The sequence below is a fragment of the Typopeltis vanoorti genome, chromosome 21 (assembly GCF_054136105.1).
Source record: "Typopeltis vanoorti isolate ZY-2024b chromosome 21, IOZ_Tvanoo_1.0, whole genome shotgun sequence".
In the NCBI taxonomy this organism is placed as follows: Eukaryota; Metazoa; Arthropoda; class Arachnida; order Uropygi; family Thelyphonidae; genus Typopeltis; species Typopeltis vanoorti.
In genome coordinates this window covers 15793462-15815648 of record NC_143569.1, presented here as the reverse complement: position 1 = coordinate 15815648, position 22187 = coordinate 15793462, and the positions used below count along the sequence as shown (strand labels likewise).

Sequence of the window (22187 nt, the reverse complement as noted above, 5' to 3'; positions counted from 1 at the left end):
CAATTGCACTATGGAAGTGCTTTAATTATAATTTCAATTTATTTTGTGACCACTGAAGTTTACCAGTATTTTACTCTCACTTTTTATAATAAAGTAAACAGCTCAGTTGGTTAGGACAATAGCTACATAATGATAATGCTACTGAGCTGTGCAAATGCATAACAGGATACCACTCTTATATAAGTTTAGGCAAATGAGCTCAGAAATGAAATTGGTGCATGTGGATAGGAGGGTTGCCAATGGATATACATCAGAGAATATGGAGGAGCAAAGCATGTGACTAGCTGTGCACACAGCCCCTATTTAACTTATACATGTATAATACAGGAAATTGTCTGCAAAGAAATATTCAGTTCTTTGTTGATTGTGTAAAACTAGATATAGCAATAGTTAATAAGGATGATGTACAGATCTTGCAGGATTTAAACAGACTGACAGCATAGACAAAGCAGATTGGTTGAGAGTTTAATATAGAATAATGCAAGATTATGCATTTTGAGATGAACAGATTGCCAACTGTGTACCACACTGATAGAACACACAATTTACAGATTTAAAAAAAAAAATACTGGTGGTGGTGGCAGTAGTAATAGTGTCATTGTAGTTCAAGGATTAAGCAGAGAAAACAGTGAATTGTTTGCCCTCTCACAATGAATTCTTGGAGATGTCACTTAATAAAAATAAAACTGGGATTTGGAAGTACTGGTGGACTGTGAGTTATACTTCAGAAACTTCTAAAATAGTTCACAAGATTACCTGGTAATTGAAGAACATAATTACAAGCAAGATAATGAGATTATTATTCCTCTCGGAATAAGGCTTGATACAGCCCGATGTCAGAGCTTCGCTAGCGCATGAGTCAGAAGCAAGGTATTGTAAGAATGATGGATAGTGATTGGAATGTTAGGTCTCCCGCGATGAGTTTCGGACTCCATGGAGGTGTCCTTATAATTTAAAAATATAATAAGCATCATTCCATCACGCAGTTTTCTGTACATTCACTGTAAATGGAAAAACACCGAAATAAGTAATTAAATGTTTATAGTTAACTTTAAAAATTAAAACTGTAAATAAGACACGCTGCAAAAAACGGCAAATTGACATTTTTTAATTGCATCATATCATCGTACAAGGTCAAAAGTCGGATATAGAAGTAACAATTTCAAAATAACTTACAATACAAAATGAAAGAAAAGTTTGCAAATAAACACTTACTTTATCTAGATTAAAGATATGTACACAAATTTAAAAAAATACTAAAATACTCGAGCGTCTATACGTGAAACAGCATGTTACATTCAAAAGAAAGTGAGTGCATAACAACTAGCGGATGGCCCAATGAAAATAAAACCCCGATCAGCAGGTGTCTAAAACAGGTTGCTAAACAGTTGGCAGGTGGCGCAGATCCAGTAACAATGACTCATTACTTCTTTTCGGTACGGTTTCAGTTTTTAATGATATCAGATTACGGTATTCAATCTAAATCATTTATTCCCCAAGAAATCTGGCATACGAAAATCGGCCATCATGCTATTTTAATTTTGTTTTGTAACAATAGTTAATGGTAAACAAATTAATACAAATATAATAAATTCATGTGTTCAACGAGAACTAAACGTTCCAACAGAAAATATTAAGAATTGGGCATGTTAAAAGCTTAGCTTAATATTAACTACGAAGAAAAGCGCCGCCTATTCCCACTTAACTAAAAACATAGAGAGGCTGCTAAAATGTATAACACTGACATACAAAAATATTTTTCTTGCGAAAAGTATTGTTCAGCTAAAAATGTTGGAATTTGTTGCTGCATGATTGAAAATATTGTAATTGACGAGTGCCTCCGTAGCGCAATTGGAAGAACAGCAGAACATTGCGCCCTTCGATTGGAAAAGACCTGGATTCCATTCTCGTCGTGACGGGGGGGAGGGGGGGATTTTTATATGGGCTTTTTCAATTGAAGGTGAGTTAGCTGATCTTATACGGAGGTAGCAGGATTTTTTTCCCTCCCAGAAACTCGGGTTTTTCATCCCGCCTACAGACACGCCCTTCAGAACACACGTAGTTTACAGACAAAAATTACTGTTGGTGGTGGTGATGATGGGTGGTAGATGGTAGTGTCATAGTAGAAGAATTAAGTAATATGGAGAGAGCGGGATGTATTAGCGAAGTAGAGTAGATTGTCCTCCCGCGATGAGTCCTTGGACTTCATGGAGCTGTCACGTAATAATAATTTAATAATAATAATAATTTCATCATAGCATCAACAATTTTATTTGTTTATTTTTGGCCAATGGTGCCAAACTATGAATTTATACGATATTCATTCGTTAAAACATTAATTCGTCAAAAGGAAACAAGCAGAAGAATCTTTTAACCACTTTTAGAAATCGGAAGGTAGCGTGTCTTCATTCTTTGTTGTACTGGAAGTGGAGTTTCTTACTACTGGCAATTTACAGACTTGTGGGGGACGAAAATGAGACTGATGTAATCCAATCATTATGAAATAGTGTGAGTACTGTCATTTTTTTTTTCTACTTGTGGTTAAAAACCCGAATTTTCAGGAGAAAAATACCGATTTGCTTGTTGCAAAGATCGACTCCCTGGAGAATGGACTGAACAACGATTAGAAAAAGTTACGATTGATGACAAGAATTGAACCCTAATCGTTAGACATTTTTGGGGGGGGACGAAAATGTGAATTATGGAAGTGTGCGCACCTGCGCAACTAACAACGTTAAAACACTCATTACAGATTTAAAATAAAAACTTTTTATACGGCTAGAACTCAAAATCTTAGGAAAACACTATCCATAAATAATCAATAGCTAATACCATCCTTAATTTGGCAGTCAGACCTTGTCTATGGATTGATTCCAAACAATTCACAAGTATAATATTGTAACATATTATCCAAACAATGTTTTTCGGAATTTACTTTCACGTGCATGCGACATAAACTTCAGTTATGTCGCGTGTCTCCCAAATTTACAAAAATGACTGACCCTTTGATAAAATAGAATTAGATATTATTATCAGATACAACATTATTATGAATTAAACGTGAATTTTTTTTAAAAAAAGTGTGATAGAAACAGTTTTCATTTCAATGAAAGCCACAAAAAATTGATTTACAAATTATAATGGTTTATGAGTTGATACGAGTGCATCTTAATTTTTGTATCGAGTAAATTTACATTTTATAGTATATCTAAGATATACTTTTAAAAAGACTATACATATGATTCAAATAAAAATTAAAATATCACTTCAACATAACTTAAGGCAACTCTGATGCCGAAAATTGTTTTCTGATAAGCTCTATGGTCAATTTTTGGAAACATTAATTTTTTTTTACTTTGGCTATGAAAGAAGGATGGATTTTTAATATCCTCTATTTCTATCTATTTTAGCATCGCTATTAGCGTTTTTCATTATTTAATTATTAAAAAAACAAACTTCGAAAGCTGCTGCGCATCACTTCTCGAAGACCAGCACCTCCTCGTGACAATTATTATGACAACTACATATTGAATCCAACCACCGTTAAGTTCAATACGCGGGATATGCCGCCTTAATAAAGGTTTGTGTTCGATACAACAGTTTTCCCATAAGGTTTACGAATCATAGTAAATGTACAATAACATTATTGTAAACTGTCACATGTTTAGTTTATTGCATAGCTGAAATAACGTATAATAATAAAAAAATAAAATAAAGGAAAATCTCTAATATGAAATTAAGCAGTTCATATTTGCTGTATGAACTGTAGACGAGATACCTGCAGTTAATGATATGAGTCTTTCGACTCCATGGAGGCCTGAATAATATTAATGTCAACATTGCCACGAATTAGTGAGTGATTCAATAATCCTGATCTGGGAGATGTAAAAGGATACAGAGAAGATTATAAAAGGCTCAGAAAATAGCTTGAAACAGTTGTATGAGAAAATGAACTGGAAGGAAAATATATTAATATGTATAAGTAAACGTAAGAAGTATTTGATGATGGCAATAACAGACTATGTTCCTAAATCAAAAAGGGTTAACAGAATAGGTTAAATTGATAAATAGGGAAAATAAACAAGAATTGCAAAATAAGAGATTATGGGGGGGGGGGGGATTTAAACTTGGGAAAAATTAACAGTTACATGAAATCTATAAAGTGCAGGTTAGAAGAGTAACTAATGTAATAAGATGGGAGGAGTATGAGAAGACTAACAAAAACAGGCTAAAAAAATCCGGAGTTTTTTTTTTTTTTATTATGGCAAGAGAGAGAATAATTATGGGGGGGAAATTCTGCTGTATCAGATATTGTAACAGTGACATAGGAAAAAGTTACAGTGGACCTGTTCAATGATCATTTTGTTAGGGTTTTTCTTACTGATAGTATTGATATTTGGAATGTGGATTAATATATGGAAGCACAAAGTTGAGGAATCAATACCTCAACTCAGTTCCTTGGAAGTCTTTATCATTTTTATGTGAATAAAGCTGTTCAACTGGATGGGCATAAGTAAAAAGTAATTGGCATTTCCATTGAGTCAGTTGTTTCCTATCCTGTCAGGTGTCTTCTCCTTCCAGAAGATTGGCTACCATGTCCTATTCTGCACCTCTCTGCTGCATTCCTCACATGAGAGATACGTCCAGTCTTCTATATTTTTCACCCACTCCAGTCTTTGTCTTCCTCTCTTCTTTTCCTCAACAGTTCCTTCGAGAAGTGTCCTTTGTAGGCAGTTATGTCTCAGAATATATCCGAAATAGCTGACTTTTCTCTTTTTTTTAATTTCTTTTATCAGGCTCCTGTTTATGCCTACCATCTCTAGTACCTCTTCATTTGTCTTTCTATGATATCCGCATAATTCTTTGCAGCATCCACATTTCAAAGTCCTCCAGTTTTTTCATACTCAGATTGGAGTGCCCATGTCTCTACTCCATATAATAATGTGGGCCATATGTAACATTTGGAGATTCTTAGTCTTCTTGTCAGATTTAATTCTCTAGATGTCAGTAGATTTTTCATATTGTTGAAAGTTGACCTTGCAATTTCAATCCTTTTTCTAATTTCATCTTCTGTCCTGCCTTTCTCTGATCAAGTGTCCAAGGTATGTGTATGTTTGCACCTGTTCTAATTTATTTCCTTTTATATTGATGCATATTTTTGGTATTTCCTTTTCTCTTGAAATTATCATGATTTTTGTCTTTTTAAAGTTGAAACTGAGGCCGTACTGTTTGCTGTACTTGAGGGTTTCCTCTATAAGGGTCTTGAGATCATATTTGTTTTCAGCTAGAACAGCGTCTTCTGCATATCTTAAAAAAAATCCGCTAATGCCTTTTTATTCCCATATAGGGAATAGGCGAGGCCGTTTTAGCCCTGTCTAACTTTTGGAAACTGAGTGTGGAGAGAGATGCCTCAACAAGTGCCGCCATCTCGTGGTCCCTAACCCTAGCACAATATATTTAATGTCTGAAATAGTGTGGGTTCTACGGTCGATTTTCTTGAGTTTACAGGACGAAAAACCCACTTGCCCGTGCCAGAGATCGACTAACTCGGGAACCGATCGAAAAATGGATTAGAAAAATTTCCTCTAGTCGCCGACTCGACATCAAGTCTTCCTTTGTGCTGCCAAGCGCCATTTTGTGCAAACAGAACATCCACTGAGCTACACCGGCTCTTCTGCATATCTTAGGTTATTAATATTTCTTCCCCCTACAGTGATTCCTCTAAGGTTACTAATTTTATTAAATATTTCTTCTGTCTAGAGGTTAAAGAGAATCAGAGACAAGATACAGCCTTGTCTCACACCTTTCTGAACTGGGAATTCTTCTTCTTCTATCTCTTTATTTATTCTCAAAGATGGAGTCTGTTCCTAGTAAAGATTAGTTATTAGCCAAATGTCTTTTCCGTCCATGCCTATTATTGAAAGGATTTCAATTAATTGCTCATGTTGAATGCCTTTTTATAATCTATGAAGCAGAGGTATACATCTTTTTGTTTTTCTAGACATCTTTCTATGATGGTTGACGTTGAAAATACCATCTCTTGTATCTGCATTTTCCTTGAAGCCACTTTCTGCATCATTTATTTTTGTTTATTTTTCTTTTATTTCATTCAAGAATAAGAATTTTGATACTTGACTGATGAGGCTAATTGTCCTGAACTTTTCACATCTTGTAGCTTTTGTTTTCTTGGGAATTGGAACGAAAATTTTGTGATTAATATCTTTGGGTAGAAATCCAGTCTCGTATATCTTATTGATAAATTTGTTAGAAATTTCAGTCCTACTTCATCGAGAGCCCTCACCCATTCTGCCAAGATATTATCTATTGCTATGGTTTTAGTTTTCTGATGGGGTTTTCAACTTCATAAAGTAAAATGGGTGGTCCTAAATCAGTCTGTGAATATTATTTCTGTTACTCATATAATTTCCTTGTGTATTCAATCCATCTTCCCATGATTTCTTTTTTATCCATTAGAATATGGTCTCTTGAATATGGAACAATTCCTAATGAGTGGAATCAGAGAAAGATTATTCCATTATACAAAGGTAGAAACAAAACAGTTGTTTTGTTTCCACCTTTGTTTGCTTTTTTGGAAGTTTTGTTAATGTTTTGGAGAAATTGGTTAGAAATAGAAAAGAAGATTGGGTAAATATTCTATATAGAGGTCAACGTGGGTTTGTGAAAGGGAGTTATTGTTTCAGTAATTTAATTACATTTTTTAATAAGGTGACTACAGTTCTGGATAGGGTGATTCATAGACAGTGATATTACTGGATTTTGCAATGCCATATAAAAAACTATGGCATAATTAGTTCATAAGTTCCTGCAAATAGGTTTGAGTAATCAGTTGGTTGATTCAACCTGTTTATTTCTTTATGATGACTCACAGACATGAAAGGTCACATAACCTAAAACACAACAGTACCATGTGAGAGTAAATGTTTATGTAGGAAAAAAATGATTATTATTATTACAGGCCACTCCAAGGAGCCCTTAGACTCATCAAGGGAGTTCCTAAACATCATATCAAGAACTAGTCAACATTTGTGCAGTATCTATCATACTTTGCTTTGAAGTCATTCACAGTCACAGCACCTACAACAGACTGGCAACCTATTCCACTCATTCACTACTCTCCAAGCAAAAAACCTAGTTCTTAACATCCTTGCTAACTACACTCTTACTCAGTTTCCATGGATGGCCCCCTAATTCTTCCACCACCAGACCAGTTTTGAAATATTTCCTCTGAATTAATCTTGTAAAAACCTCTCGGTAATTTGTATGTCTAAATCACATCACCCCTTTTCCACCTACCAACCAGTTTCTGTAACCCACAAATCTTTAACATAAGATTTCCATAGACCTGCTACTATCTTGGCTTCTGGATCCTCTCCACTACCTCATCACAAAGAAATCCTGGTGCCCAGATCTGTGCATAGTAGTCAAGATGGGGTCTTATCAAGGTTCAATAAAGAAAAACAATAACCTGTTTGTCTCTGCTCATTAAAATATTCTTCAGTAACCAAGTGATCTGATGAGCTGCTTTAGCCACTTTTGCTATGTACCACCCAAAACTTAACTACCTATCCACTAACACTAAGTCTCTGGCTTCATCAATTTCCTGGAGTACAGTTCCACAAATGTGGCATACAGCTGGTAATCTCTTTACCACAAGATGCATAACCTCACACTTTGCCACATTAAACTGACATCTATTCTCCTTTGTCCAATCAAAAAATTTATCTAAATCATCCTGCAAAATTTTGACATCTATATTAACTATTGCTCTACCCAACTTTGCATGATTGGCAACAAATAACTGATGAGTTTCCTCTCGGATCCTTTCGTATATAATAACGAAGAAATTAAATAGTAGCAGTCCACTAGTCACAGGCCTTCTTTTGGACTCTACTCCTGAATAAAACTACTCACTGATATCTCCATCAACGACCCTCCTATTCATCTGACCAAACCTATGTCCATCCCCATGTGCTGCAGTTTACTGATTAGAATTCCATGTCATATCCTGTAAAAGGACTTTGCAAAGTCCAGCAGTATCTCCGTAAACCTTTATCCCATTAAAACCATTACCTTTATCCAACTCAGCTGTCACTATATTATAAAACATGAGCAAGTTACTGAGGTATGACCTACCCTTCACAAAATCATCCTGTTCCCCATTTCCATCTACCTATTCCTGTATTTTGCTCTTGACCAACTTCTTATACTTTGGCAACAACTACTGATATACTAATTGGTCAGTAATTTGCTACACCAGTCTTGGAGCCTTCTTTCTGCAATGGAACTATTTTTTTTCTCTTTCCACTCCCTCAAGACTAACTCAGAGCTGAGATTTAGGTTAAACAATATGGTCAAGGGCACTGACAATGCCCTCACTGCTTTACGTAAAACTCAAACTGATATACCATTTAATCCCACAGCTGTGTTCACATGAAGGTTCTGAATATGCTGTGCATCTCCATTTCATTTACCTCAGTTCCCATATAAGCATTTGGCTCTGGATGATATAATCTTGCAAAGTGTTTACTTAGTAATTCTACTATTGACTGATTCGGTTACCTACCTATCCACATTCATTAAAATCATTCGGTTACCTACCTATCCACATTCATTAAAATCATTCTGCAATAAACATTTTTTCTTTTACTTGCAGAGTATTGAAAGAACTGTTTGGGGAACTCTTTAGCCTGTATTGCTAACTTCCTTTCATAATCTGCTTTTGCCTTTCTTTCCACACTAGTTACCTTCTGGTCTGTGCTTTGTACTGTTCATGTGCCTGCAAGCAGGGAGCGCCTAAGGTTTTGCAGGGCCTCAGGAAAAAAGTTATTAGTGGGGCCTCTCATATTTGCTGGCACCTTTTATCATTGCTGGTACTGGATACAAGCAATGATAAAAGGACAAAGAATCAATATAAATTTAATTAAAATATTTCCCATGTCAATACATCTCTGAAACATCAAAAATTTTATTATCAAACTTTCTTAAAAATTTGGAAGTGTGTGGCCCCGCCTGAGCGCTGGCCTCGGTGTGAGACATGAAAAAACCGATGTCTGATCCTGCCCTGCTTCAGGTCACCTTCCTCCTTAAATTCCCTCCACAGTTGTTTCTTTTCTTTCTTTTTATTTTTTTTACAGCTCCGGCTGAATGATGATATTCATCCAGTTAACTCCCACTTGATTTACTCTCCTGACTCTAGGTATGCAGTCTACCATTACCTCCCTCGAGCATTCCTTTACCATTTATTATCAACATCCAGCCATTGCAGTTTTACATGCCATGGCACCGATCCAAGCATCTTCGAAGCTTGTCATACTTACCAATCCTGTAATTCCACATAATCTATTGATATATTTCTTAAATAGATGGCGGTTTTGTATTTGGTGAGAAAAATAGTAAGGGAAGGAAATTGTTCCAAACAATAGAGGAGGATGGAATGAAGGATAATGATGAGAATTTTGTTAGGTATTTGGAGTTGGGACAGTGTATGAGTGTTGACCAGTGGCTTCTCTAATTCTTACAGTTTGAAGAAAGTAAAGGAAAGGTAGTGACCAGTTCAGCACCAATGAAAGTACCAAGAGAAAAGGCACAGTGCAGAATCTGAGTACATATGTGGAAAGTAACTAAAGAGAGTCTGCGAGTGAAGGGTCAACTATTAAGTGGATCACTCTCTGCTGTATATAATTAAAAATTCTGAGGTAGGTTTTGGGTGCACCACTCCAAATGTGGAAACAATATTTCTAGGTTGGTCAGATTGGTGACTAGAGCCTCTGCAGTTCAGTTGGTACAGACAAAGCCCTTTGGTCAGAAAGACCTGGGTTCGATTCCTGTCCATCTGGTAATTACCCATTACCAACAACTTATACAACTCGATCATGTCTCCTCTCTTCCTTCTGTGATTTGCATTCTCTCAGTCTGTCTTCATATTCCAGAGGCCAACTTAGTCGATCATCTCTGGGCCCTTTATTATCCTTTTGAAAACCCGGTGACCAAATCTGTGCACCGTAATCTACATGTGGCCTGATCAGTCTTCTACAATGGAATCAAACCATCCTTACTTCTATATGTCAGTGTACTCTGTATCATTCCAATAATCCGTGTTGTCCTCACAATTTTAGCAAAATGTCCAGGACCCGGATCCCAAATCTTTCATCTCCTCCACCTCCAAAATATCCCCACCAATCCTATACTCTGCATTCCATATTTACTTCCCAAATTTTAAAACCTTATACTTTGTAACATTAATTGCATCATCAACAAACAACTCTATATCACTTTAAGCCCTTTCCGGTGTCATTTACATACAAATTAAGCAACAGTGTTCCCAAAATGGATCCCTAGGGCACACCACTAGTTACTTTCCTTTTCCGGAAAATCACTCCCACCTTACACAACTCGTTGATACCTATCAGACAGACAATCTCGAATCCAATGCAAGATATACTCGTATATACTATACTATATATATATATATATATATACATACTGTACTTAGATAAGTATTGCAACTGCTCCCCCTCAGTTTATTTGCAAAGCAGTTAACATTAAAAATTAGTTGATTTGATTTTCGTTTCATTTATATGTCAGCATTTATTTTAAGTCATCTGATAATTATATTTCTGAACATTTTATGAATTTTTACTTGTTAATATTTTGCCTGAAGTTGCTGTAACTAGGGTAGCAGAGTCTGATAATATATGAATAACATAACCAAGAAGAGTGTATGTTACTAGAGAGGAGAGAATTAAAATCCTATTATTATTATTATTTTATCCTATTCTATCCTGTCTATTATCCTATCTTGGTTTCTGTAGTACTTCTGTTATGTGCTAAATAGTGGTTTGAAATATGATGCATGAAGCCTGCTAGTTTCAGGATAAGATGAGTTTCAGGCACGTCAGCATATCTGCAACACATGATCTGGTCCTTGAGAATACATTAGAATCATTTTATAAATATTTTGTATTTACGTTAATCCTACATATGAATGGCTGCATACTTCATAACATAATACTCTGGAGGGGTTAAGGGTTAGTTAATACAGGAACCTCTGAAGATCAACTATATTTTTCAATTACTTAAAATCTCCAAATAAACAGGGACTTGCAACCAGTGATTTATTTGCCATCTAAAAACTTTTCCATACATCCATGCTACAGTCCACGAAACCCAAGGTCACAAACTGAGTGCCACTGTTTAGCACTTTCATTCGTTTTAAACAAACATTGGACAATTACCAAATTGTTTGTTACACTGTTTATAGTTCTTATTTGTATTACATCATACATTCATAAGCAAAATTTTACTCACAAAACTGAAAAAATTTAGAACTAGAAATAGAATATCAGATTATCTTTGTCCATTTTACATCGTGAATTGGTGTTCCACTTTAGAGACTGCAGCTTTTTAAAAAAAAAAAAACATATATATAATCCAAAACCTGCCATTGAGGTGTGTATTTTAACTACAGTAGTATAAACTGGGAAGAGGAAGATGCATGTAGCAATAATAGAATGGAATTTCTAGAATTCTCGAGGGACAAATCTCTTAGGCAACATGTAATAGAGGGAACAAGAGTTTTGGATTTGGTTATAGCACCAGAAGAGTTGATAATAATTGACATGACATCTCTCCCACCAGTTGGAGAGAGTGACCATATGGTTTTGACTTGGAAAATGAATAGACATGCAGGAGTATCAAAGAGACGGAAACGTATGTAGAATTATAAGGCAGGCGATTATAATAGTCTAAGATGTCAACTTGGGTAAGTTTCATGGAGGGAGGAATTGGAAGGCCAGAATATCATTAGTGCATGGGAAGTTATGAAAGAATATTTGTTAGCAGCAATGGTAAGTTGTATACCACGAGTGAACAAGAGGACACATTTTGGAGTAAAGTGGATGACAAACAATATTAAACAGGAAGGAATTGCATATGAAAAAGAGGCTATGGAAGAGATATAAGGAGACAGGTGAAGAGAAGATGCATGAAGAGTATAAGACACAGGCCAGAAGAGTGACTAGTATGGTAAGGAAGACGAAACTGGAATATGAGAGGAGATTGGCCCTAAGATCCAAAGAAAATCCTAGGGAATTTTTTAGATATGTGGCCAGTAGGAGGAGAAATGACTGTGGAAGAATGATATTGTGGGATAAAAATGGGAATAGAGTGACTGATGCAGAGGACATAGTGGAATTGTTCAATGAACACGTTAATGGAGTATTTCATCCTGGAGGAGTCAGCTTTAATGCTAGAGGGATTGGGTAGGTTCGAGGTTTAGAGGTACAGGAGGAGAGTGTGTTTCAAATACTGAGTACTCTGGATGGATGTCAGTAAAGCTGTGGGACTGGATGGTATTTCATCACTAGTTTTGAGAGAATGAGCTAGGGACCTGACAATGCCTTTGACCTGGCTTTTCAATGAAAGTCTGGCTACGAGAAAGGTGCCCAATGAATGGAAGGAAGGTAAGACAGTGCCATTGCATAAGGGCGGTAGCAGACTGGAAGTGTCTAATTATAGGCCAGTTTGTGTCATCAGTAGTTAGTAATATCTTGGAGAAAGTAGTGAAGGACCGTATACAGCATTGGGCAGATGAGGGTAATGTTATCTGTGAGAGTCAACATGGATTTGTGAAGGGGTGCTCTTGTTTTAGCAATATGCTAGTCTTTTATGATAAAGTTACAAGAGCATTAGATGAGGGAAAGGCATATACTGCCATTTTTTTAGACTTAGCGAAGGCATTTGACAGGGTGCCACATGATAAGCTGATATTTAAGTTGCAGCACATGGGTCTGGATGTCAGATTGGTCAACTGGATTCAGGATTGGCTGTGCGATAGGTATCAGAGAGTTGTGTATGGTGAGGCAGTTTCAAGGAAGCAGAGGGTTACAAGTGGGGTCCCACAGGGCTCAGTACCGGGACCTATATTGTTTAACTTTTATATCAATGACATTGTCAGTAGATTGCAAGGGGATATTCAGTTGTTTGCAGATGATGTGAAGCTGGGAAGGATTATTAGTAATAGTGCAGATGCGGCAGCCCTGCAAGAGGATTTGAATAAGCTAGACAGATGGGATGGGGGTGTCGGTTTAATGCAGCAAAATGTAAGGTCTTGAGGTTTGGGAAATATCGATGGGACACTGCATACTCTATGGGAGGAGTTATACTGGAGGAAGTAGGAGAGACAAGAGATCTGGGGTTGATGATTGATAGAAACCTGAAATTTAGGGGACATATTGCAAAGGTGGTGAAGGTAACACAGTGATTGCTGCAATAATGAGAAGGACGCTAACCTGCAGAGATAAAACAGTTATCATTCCATTGTATAAGTGATCAGACCACACTTGGACTATTGGTCTCAGATTTGGTCCCCAGGATTTGAAGGGGATAAATTAACTGTGGAAAGGGTACAAAGGCAGATAACAAAGATGGTTTCAGGACTGTACAATGATAGTTATGAGGATCGGCTCAGGGAATGTGGACTGCAGAGTTTGGTGGATAGAAGAAGGAGCGATGATATGATTGAGACTTTAAAACTGTTGAGAAGTGGTTACAGGGTTGACACTGGGGAGTTCTTTCGCTTGGTTGAACAGCGGGAAGGAGTGATGACAAGAGGCCATCCCTGGAAGTTACGAAAGGAATCTGTGAGTAAGAGGGTGAGGAGTGGTTTCTTTGCATGGAGCGTGGTTGAACCATGGAATGCATTGCCTGATGGAGTGGTGAGAGCGAGAACAGCCAATGAGTTTAAGGAGTGGTATGATAGACTTTGTGTTTCTTAGGGGGGGGGCCTCACCTCGATGAGTCTTGATAGACTTTGTTTCTTAGGGGGGGACCTCCCACGATGAGTCTTTTGACTCAATGGAGGCCTGAACAACAACAATAATAATAATAATATTGGAATGCGGCAGCAAAGTTGTTAATTTGATATCATTTAATAAAATTCATTTTTTCTTGAATAATATTTCTGTATTTTAGTCTACAGTTCACATCTGAGAGCTGCTCAACTTTTATTTGCTTTAAAACTTTCTTACATGGTCTTCTTTTCAGTATGAAATTCAATTTTATCCTGCTCAAGACTAAATAGTGATCACTTCCGATTTCAAATCCTCTGTACACTCTGGTGTCCTGCACCAGGGAGAAAACATCACTGTCAACAATAACATAGTCAATGAGACTTTTCTTGTTCCTTGCCTCTTCTCTCCATGTGAATTTGTGCACATTTTTATGTTGGAACATGGTGTTAGTAATAACCAGTCCATGTCCTGAGCAGAAATCCAATAGATATTTGCTACTACTGCCATGGTGGGAGAGGACAATCACAAACATCCATTCAGATGCAGGATTCAAACCCACAGCCTCTTGGCTGGAGAGCGAATACGCTAACCACTCCGCCAGCCACATTATTTATATATATATAATGTAATACACACACACACACATGAATTTTCTGATATGTACCCTCAAGGGGTGTTCAAGCTACTATGACAGCAACTATGTGATTAAGTTAACATTATTAATCTCCCATCAACAATTTTCCTTGAAGTCAGTTTATTACTTGTCACTCCAATATTATCATATTTAACGTTTCATTCTTCTAAGTTACTTCTGACTGAATCAATCCACCTATACCATGGTCTTCCTTTGGGTCTCTTTCCTGCCATCAAACACTTGTTTTGCCAACCTTTCCTCTCCAATTCTGTTTAAGTGACTATGCCATATTAGATTAGCTCTGCTCACATTTTTGAATGCTAACCACCTCAAAAGTTCCTTCCTAATATATTCATTTTTATCATCAGTGGCAGAATCATATTAAAAATGAATATTTTGCCAACCTTTCCTCTCCAATTCTGTTTAAGTGGCTATGCCATATTAGATTAGCTCTGCTCACATTTTTGAATGCTAACCACCTCAAAAGTTCCTTCCTAATATATTCATTTTTATCATCAGTGGCAGAATCATATTAAAAATGAATATATTAGGATGGAACTTTTGAGGTGGTTTTTCTCATTACTCTCATATTGTCTTTGATGAAGTGCTTTGTTTCTAACCCAACTCTTAGATCCATAACTTAAAACTAATTTGAACTGTCTTGCATACTATTGTGACTAATTTCTCTCTTATTCCATATAAATTTATTCAACTGGCTCCCCACCATACCAGTTTTGCTTATTCTGTTGTCTATTTTCAAATCCAATTTGCAATCATTATCAAAAATTGTGCTAAATAGCTGAAATATTTTATCTGTTCTACAGGTTCTCCCCATTGAGAATGCAGCTGAAGTTTTCTCCGTTCCTAGGTGTTTTTGTTCTTTTTATTGCTGGATATCATCCCAAATTTGTTACAGCTATTATTTCACTTAGTTAGAGAATCCTGAAGATTTGCCCTGGATGTGTTTATAAGTACATCATCTGCATAAAGCAAAGGGCTAAATTTGATATCTTCAATTCTAATATCAAGTTCAATGCGACTTTCTTTCATAATTTGATTGATGATATTGCTAGCAGCATTCGACAAGATTCCATATAGAACTCCATTGCAGCAAATGAGAATGAAGATGAATTTAGTGGCTTGGATTATAGGGTCGCTGAACAGATATCAAAGAGTGGTTTATGAAGGAGTTGAGCTCAGGAAAAAATATGTGACCTGTGGTGGGTATATTTTAATTTTATATACAAATTAAAAAAAATAGGATTTTTTAATTTGTATATCAATGATACAGAAAATGACCTAATAGGAAATATTCAGTTGTTTGCAGATGATGCTAAACTGGTGAGAGAGCAACAGTAATTGAAAGTGATGCAGATATCCTGCAGGAAGACTTAAATAGACTAGTAGTATGGGCAAAGTAAATGGCTACTAGTTTAATGTGGCCAAGTGTGAGGTGATGCAATTTGGGAAGAGATCACAAACCATGTGCTATATGGAAGGAACTGAACTGCAGGAATCGGATGAGGCCTGGGACTTGGTGAGTGATTGTGGACAGGGAGTTGAAATTTAGAGGACATATTGTTGAAGGTAACCAAAACAGCACATCATGTTGTTGAAGAACACACACGCAGGAACAGAGGGGCTATTGTTCCCCTATATAAAGCCCTATCTGGACTTGAGAATTCCATGGGGGATAAAGAAACTGTGGAGACAATCAACAGGCAAGTGACAAAGATTGTGGCAGGTCTGTGGAATGCTCCTTAGATACGACATCTGTTTGGATTCAAAAATTAGCTGATAGGTGATAAAGAGGAGACATGATAGAAGTATTTAAGTCAATGGTTCCCAAAGTGTGCAGCAGCACCCTGGCTTCCTCACAGGGGCACTGCAATTACAAAATTTTATTTCTATTTTCAATTCAATGTGATAGAACGCAACATCTAGCTGACCTGGTGCAAATGGTTACTAGATGGCACTCTACAATGATTAAGTTTCTCGAACTTTCTCGGTACTTTGTGTTCGTATATATAAATAGCTATCGGTTTCGCACGGCCTCAGTGTTGAATTAGTTTTCAGAGATTGTATCAAATGAATATTGTTGCGATTTAGTCAAATGAAGTTTTGAAGTATTTCTCTCATATGTATTTTTAAAAATGGATCAATTTTTACTAAACAGTAATAAGCGTTGTGAAAGAGAAAATAAAGAGGGCACACCGTCAAATAGTGGCAAGAGTGTGAAGAAGCATAAATATCGAAAATACGATGACAGTTATTTTGACTTTGGTTTTATGTCAGCAGAATTCAATGGTGAAGGGAGGCCCCAGTGTGTACTGTGTATGACAGTTTTGACAGCAGAGTGCATGCTACCAAGTAAGTTGAAACGCCATTTAGAAACCAATCATCCCAGGATGGTTAGTACATCTTGTGACTACTTTACCAGAAAGTTAAAAGAGTTAAATCAACAAAAAGGTATTTTTTATAAGCAGGTGTCAATACTAAGCAATGTTTTGCTAGCATTTTACAAGGTGGCACATAGAATCACAAAATATAAAAAGTCTCATACCATTGCAGAAAATAAAAGGGAGGGAATTTGGGTTGCAGCTGGATGAGGCCACAGATGATAATGATGCTCACTTGATTTGCTATGTATGGTTTATAGATGGTAATAACATTGTAGAAGACCTTCCCTTTTGTAAAAGTATCACTGCTGTTGCTAAGGCTCAAGACTTGTTCGAGATCCTTGATACTTTTATATCCGAAAATAATTTGAAGTGGACTGTGCGTTGGTGTCTGTACTGATGGTGCTCATCCTATGTCCAGCTGTTATGGAGAATTGCAGGCACTTATTCGAAGCAAAGCCCTGATGCAATGTGGCCCCATTGCGTTATTCACAGGGAAGCACTCGCGTCAAAATATCTGAGTCCTACATTGAACCAGGTCTTAGAATATGTAGTGAATGTAGTAAACTTTATAAAAACTCAGCCGTTGAAGGCAAGGTTTTTCAAAAAACTATGTGAAGATATGGGATCCGAGCACACGTCTTTGTTGTACTACAGCACTTCGCAATTGCTCCCTTGTGATAAGTGCACAGGATGTCAAAATTTTACAGGATGATTTGGATAGTTTGAAGGACTGGGCTAGGAAAAATGGATGTCAATTTAATGTGGCAAAGTGTAAGGTTATGCACTTTGGGGTGAAAGGAATAGCAGCAGTATATCGCATTGGTGGAACCGTACTCCAGGAGATTGATGAGGCCAGGGATTTGGGAGTGTTGGTGGATATGGAGTTGAAGTTTAGGGGGCACATTGCAAAAGTGACTAAAACAGCTCACCAAATCACTTGGCTTCTGAAAAATACTTTAACATACAGAGACAAACAAGTTGTTGTTCCTCTGTATCGAGCCTTGATAAGACCCCATCTAGACTTCTGTGCCCAGTTATGGGCACCAGGGTTTCTTCGTGATGGGGAGGAAGTGGAGAGGGTCCAGAGACGAGTGACCAAGATGATAGCAGGTCTGTGGAATGAACCTTATGAGAATAGATTGAAGATTTGTGGGTTGCAGAAATTGGACAATAGGCGAAGGAGGGGTGATATGATTGAGATATTCAAATTACTGAAGGGTTTTTATAAGATTGATCCAGAAGATATTTTTGAAAATATGACTGGTGGTGGGGGGACTAGGGGCCATGCATGGAAGGTGGGCAAGAGTGTGGTTGACAAGGGTGTTAGAGCTAGGTTTTTCACTTGGAGAGTGGTGAATGAGTGGAATAAGCTTCCAGAGTCTGTTGTGGGTGCTACGACCGTGAATGAGTTCAAGGCAAGGTATGATAGATACTGTGTGAATGTTGAATAGTTGTTCTTGACATGATGTTAGGGCCTCCCTCGATGAGTCTGTCAACTCCTTGGAGTTTCCCGGAACAACAATAATAATAATAATGTTTTGTCCCGGACATTTGAACTGCAACAGGAAATTTATATTTTTCTTAAAGCGGAAGACCACAAGTATACCGAAAATTTTGTGAATGAAGATTTTTTGGTAAAACTAGCATACTCATGTGATGTTTTTGAAAAGATGAATGCTCTGAATCTCTCCCTGCAGGGATGCAACATGCACCTTTTAAAGTCAATTGAGAAAATTTCAGCTTTTATAAAAAAAACTGAAATTATGGAAAAGAAAAATGAATGAAGATGGAGGCAAAGAATGTTCCCCCTTGTTGCAACAGTTTTTGACCTCCAATGGAGTTGATTCCTCTTGAGGCATGAAATCCATTTTTGAAGAACACTTATCACCTGGTTTGAGAAATATTCTCAAAATGATAATATCGATAAATTTGCATGGATTCAAGTTCCATTTAATGCCAGTGCTCCATCTGAATTTACTGCTGCAGAAGAAGAGAATCTTATTGAGTTGTCTTGCGACAATATGTTGAAAACAAAATTTAGCAGCATGGAATTAACTGAATTTTGGATATCAGTAAAAGATGAATATCCCCTTCTGAGTGAAAAAGCGAGAATTTTAATTCCATTTGCGACTTCTTATTTGTGCGAAGCTGGATTTTCGGTGGTCACTGTTATAAAAACTAAGTATCGTACAAAAATCAATGTAGAGAAGGAAATGTGGGTGGCTGTGTCCAGTTTGATTCCAGGATTTGAGAAAATGTGCAGTGATCAACAGGCTCATCCATCCCACTAATGATAATTAGTTGAATTTGTTCAATTACTTTTTTTTTGTGATCTTAAATATACGTGCTTTATTTTTACCGTATTTTCTGGTGTATAAGACGCACCCAAGAAATATAATACAATTTTCTGGAAAAAACCTAAACTTTAAAGTATGATTTTAAAAAAAAATGGATAAAATAATAGATAATTTTTAATAGCAAACTGAACTATCAGAAACCTTCAAAACCAATGTCACTGTCATCTGACTCTTCTCTATCATCATTAATATCTTATAATATAGAAATAATTTTGTCTTCATATTCTTTTGGCATTTTTTGACTGATTTTTGTTTTTGTACGCATACAAAGTCCACTGCGTTTCATGAAACAGTAACACATGATGCACCACCTTTAAACTCTTCAATGTTACGCTCACAGGCTACTTTGGCTGCATGTGTACGAATCATTTTTGTTGAAATGGCAATGCCATTTTTCTTGCACCCATTTCAAAACTTCGGTCTCTAGTTCTAGCCACTTTGCAATTTTTCCATGTTCCGTGCGCTTTTCTTTATGCAAATTGTACAAAATCTCCTTCTGACACGCCAAGTTCTTAGCCAATGACGCGCTAGAAGTCACGTGAAGGTCACGCATCAATTTTATTGCACCATTAACCGCCTACAAAGATCTTGGAACATAAAAGGGAGTGCGTATGACTTTGAAAAGAGGAAACAATCTTTACCTTCATTATATAAGACGCACCCCATTTTTAAGATGAATTTTTAAGGTAAAAAAGTGCGTCTTATACACCGGAAAATATGGTAACCCTTTCATTAAAAAAAATGATTCGCTATTTCGCAAAGTGTACTTGCTAGAATGTGACATAGGGGCACCTTGGGAAAACTTGGATTCAGCAAGGGCACCGAGAATCAAAAAAGTTTGGGAACCACTGATTTAAGTTATTAAAGGGGTTTTATAGGACTGACACTGAAGACTTTTTTTTCAGTACATGGCAGGAAGAGAGAGAACAAGAGTTCATTAGTGGAAGCTGTCTAAGTGTTGTTAGCAAGGGTGGCGAATGAGTTGCCAGAGAATGGGTTGTGGTTACTTCATGAGTGAATGAGTTTAAGGAGAGGTATGATTGGTATTGAGATACCTGTATAATAACAAGTCCATGAACTGTGATTTTCATAAGAGAATGTTTTTGCATTATTTCTTTTCATTATTATCAACTCCTATATTATTACTTAATAACAAAAATCCTGGTTAGCCAAGTAGATAGTGTCCCTGATGTGCAAATCTACATGGTATGGGTTCGAATTCTATTGTATCACTGCATGTGAATGACTGTTGAGTGGTAGATAATTTTCATTCCATGATATGAGCACCTTGAAGTGGCTTGAAATACCACACTGGTGGTACTTCATAGCAGAAGAGATAACTTCTGGATTATTCTGGAAGAGGACAGTTGCAAAGTTGGAAAGATAATAAAACATATGCCCTTTGGCTGAACAAGACCTAGTACAACTTTAGCTCTTCTATTTCAAGCAAATGAGGAACATTTTTCTGCAACAAGAGTTATGTGACCTCATATGGAGGTAATATGATTTTTCTACCAGATAACTCATCTTTTTAAATCTTCAAACAATCAATACTATGAACACTGGGCCTAGAAGAGGTTTGGCTGGAGGGTTAAAGGTGAACTGGGGATCTGGCTTGGAATTATGAAATAGGAAGTTACCTGGCACTGACCTAATGTCCGTGATAAGGACCATAAACAAATAAACAAACACACGCACATCAACAATCAACTAAAGATGACTATTTGTGAAGGATTATGGCACATTACTACCACTATTATTATGATGATGATACAAGGATTTGATTTTGTGATACTAATGCTTTAGCAAAGAGGTATAGATCCGGATCCCATAATTTCTCCTGCATATACTTATGATTCACACTTATCCTCACCTTTGATATAAACCTAGTATTGTCATAAGCATGATGGGTCAAATGAATTTTTTTCCCTCTGCACAGACAGAATTACATTTTAGTTGCTTTGAAGCTGATACGATTATGACCATTTCTCATGAAGGTTATTTTGAAAGTATGTTGTGTAAAAGGGAGAATGGAATGGATATATGTCAAATTTGGATATTAAAATTTGAAATATGCCGTGCATAACAGTTTCATTTTACAGCTCTCTACTCAAAGAATGCAGCCAGCTATTTCCCTCTCTTTAATCAAATGATATTTTAAAAATAGCATTGTCTAATTTAATGCTTAGTAACTCTGCCAATGGATTTGTTGCAAGGTAACTAATTTATCATGAGGATTGGTGCCGATTGTCATGGTCGACAGGCAAGGTAATTAAGACCACCAGGCTAGTACATTATGATAGTTAATCATGTGTGCTCTCTCTCTCTCTCTCTGACTGTTACTTTCAATGGTAATGGTCAGAAGAAAGAACCTGTGTTCCTGGAAGGAAACCCTGCTATGAGACCAGATTACTCAATTGAAAAGTCTTTTACAAGGATTCCTGACATCCAAAAAACACGCATCTTTTTAATTTAAAAATACAACACGTTGTATTAGCAACCCAACTGTGTTGTGAAGACAAACCCTTTATAAAAGAAGATGACTTAACCAGTATTATCAGGAGTGGCAGATTTTTTTCTCTCCTGCAAAGTAGATAAACTGTTTCAAGAACATACGAAATACTGGCATCCAAGTATTTCGTATGTTCCATCCATCCAAGTAAAAATTAGGTTAAAAAAAAAAAGGAAAGGTACTTCATTCTAACACTTCAGAAATAGAATCAAGTACCACTCCACTGCCACATCATAATAGAATCAAGTACCACTTCACTGCCACATCATAAAACAGATTATGATTATTAGAAAATGGGATGTAAACATGTAATACATTTAGTTCTATAGGCTTTTTTGTTTTATGTTTTCAAGCCACTTCAGGTTGTTAAAAAAAATAATAATAACAACATGCACTCCAAATAAGTGAGGTGATGGTATTACACCAGCCCAGAAAATTCATATCTCACCTACAGATATCAAAAACATTCAT

General features: G+C 36.6%; 2 protein-coding genes across 2 annotated transcripts in view; one reads left to right on the top strand and one right to left on the bottom strand.

The window, feature by feature from the left end:
• The window catches only part of LOC150094645 (uncharacterized), a 38641-nt gene extending 37226 nt beyond the window's left edge, over positions 1-1415 (bottom strand). The window contains exon 1 of the mRNA XM_090411428.1: positions 1216-1415. The gene's annotated coding sequence lies outside the window, so the exon portion shown is untranslated. The remainder of the gene's footprint in view (positions 1-1215) is intronic.
• LOC150094643 (uncharacterized) overlaps positions 1-22187 on the top strand; it is a 189320-nt gene that overhangs the window by 85366 nt on the left and 81767 nt on the right. The gene's annotated exons all lie outside the window — the stretch shown is intronic.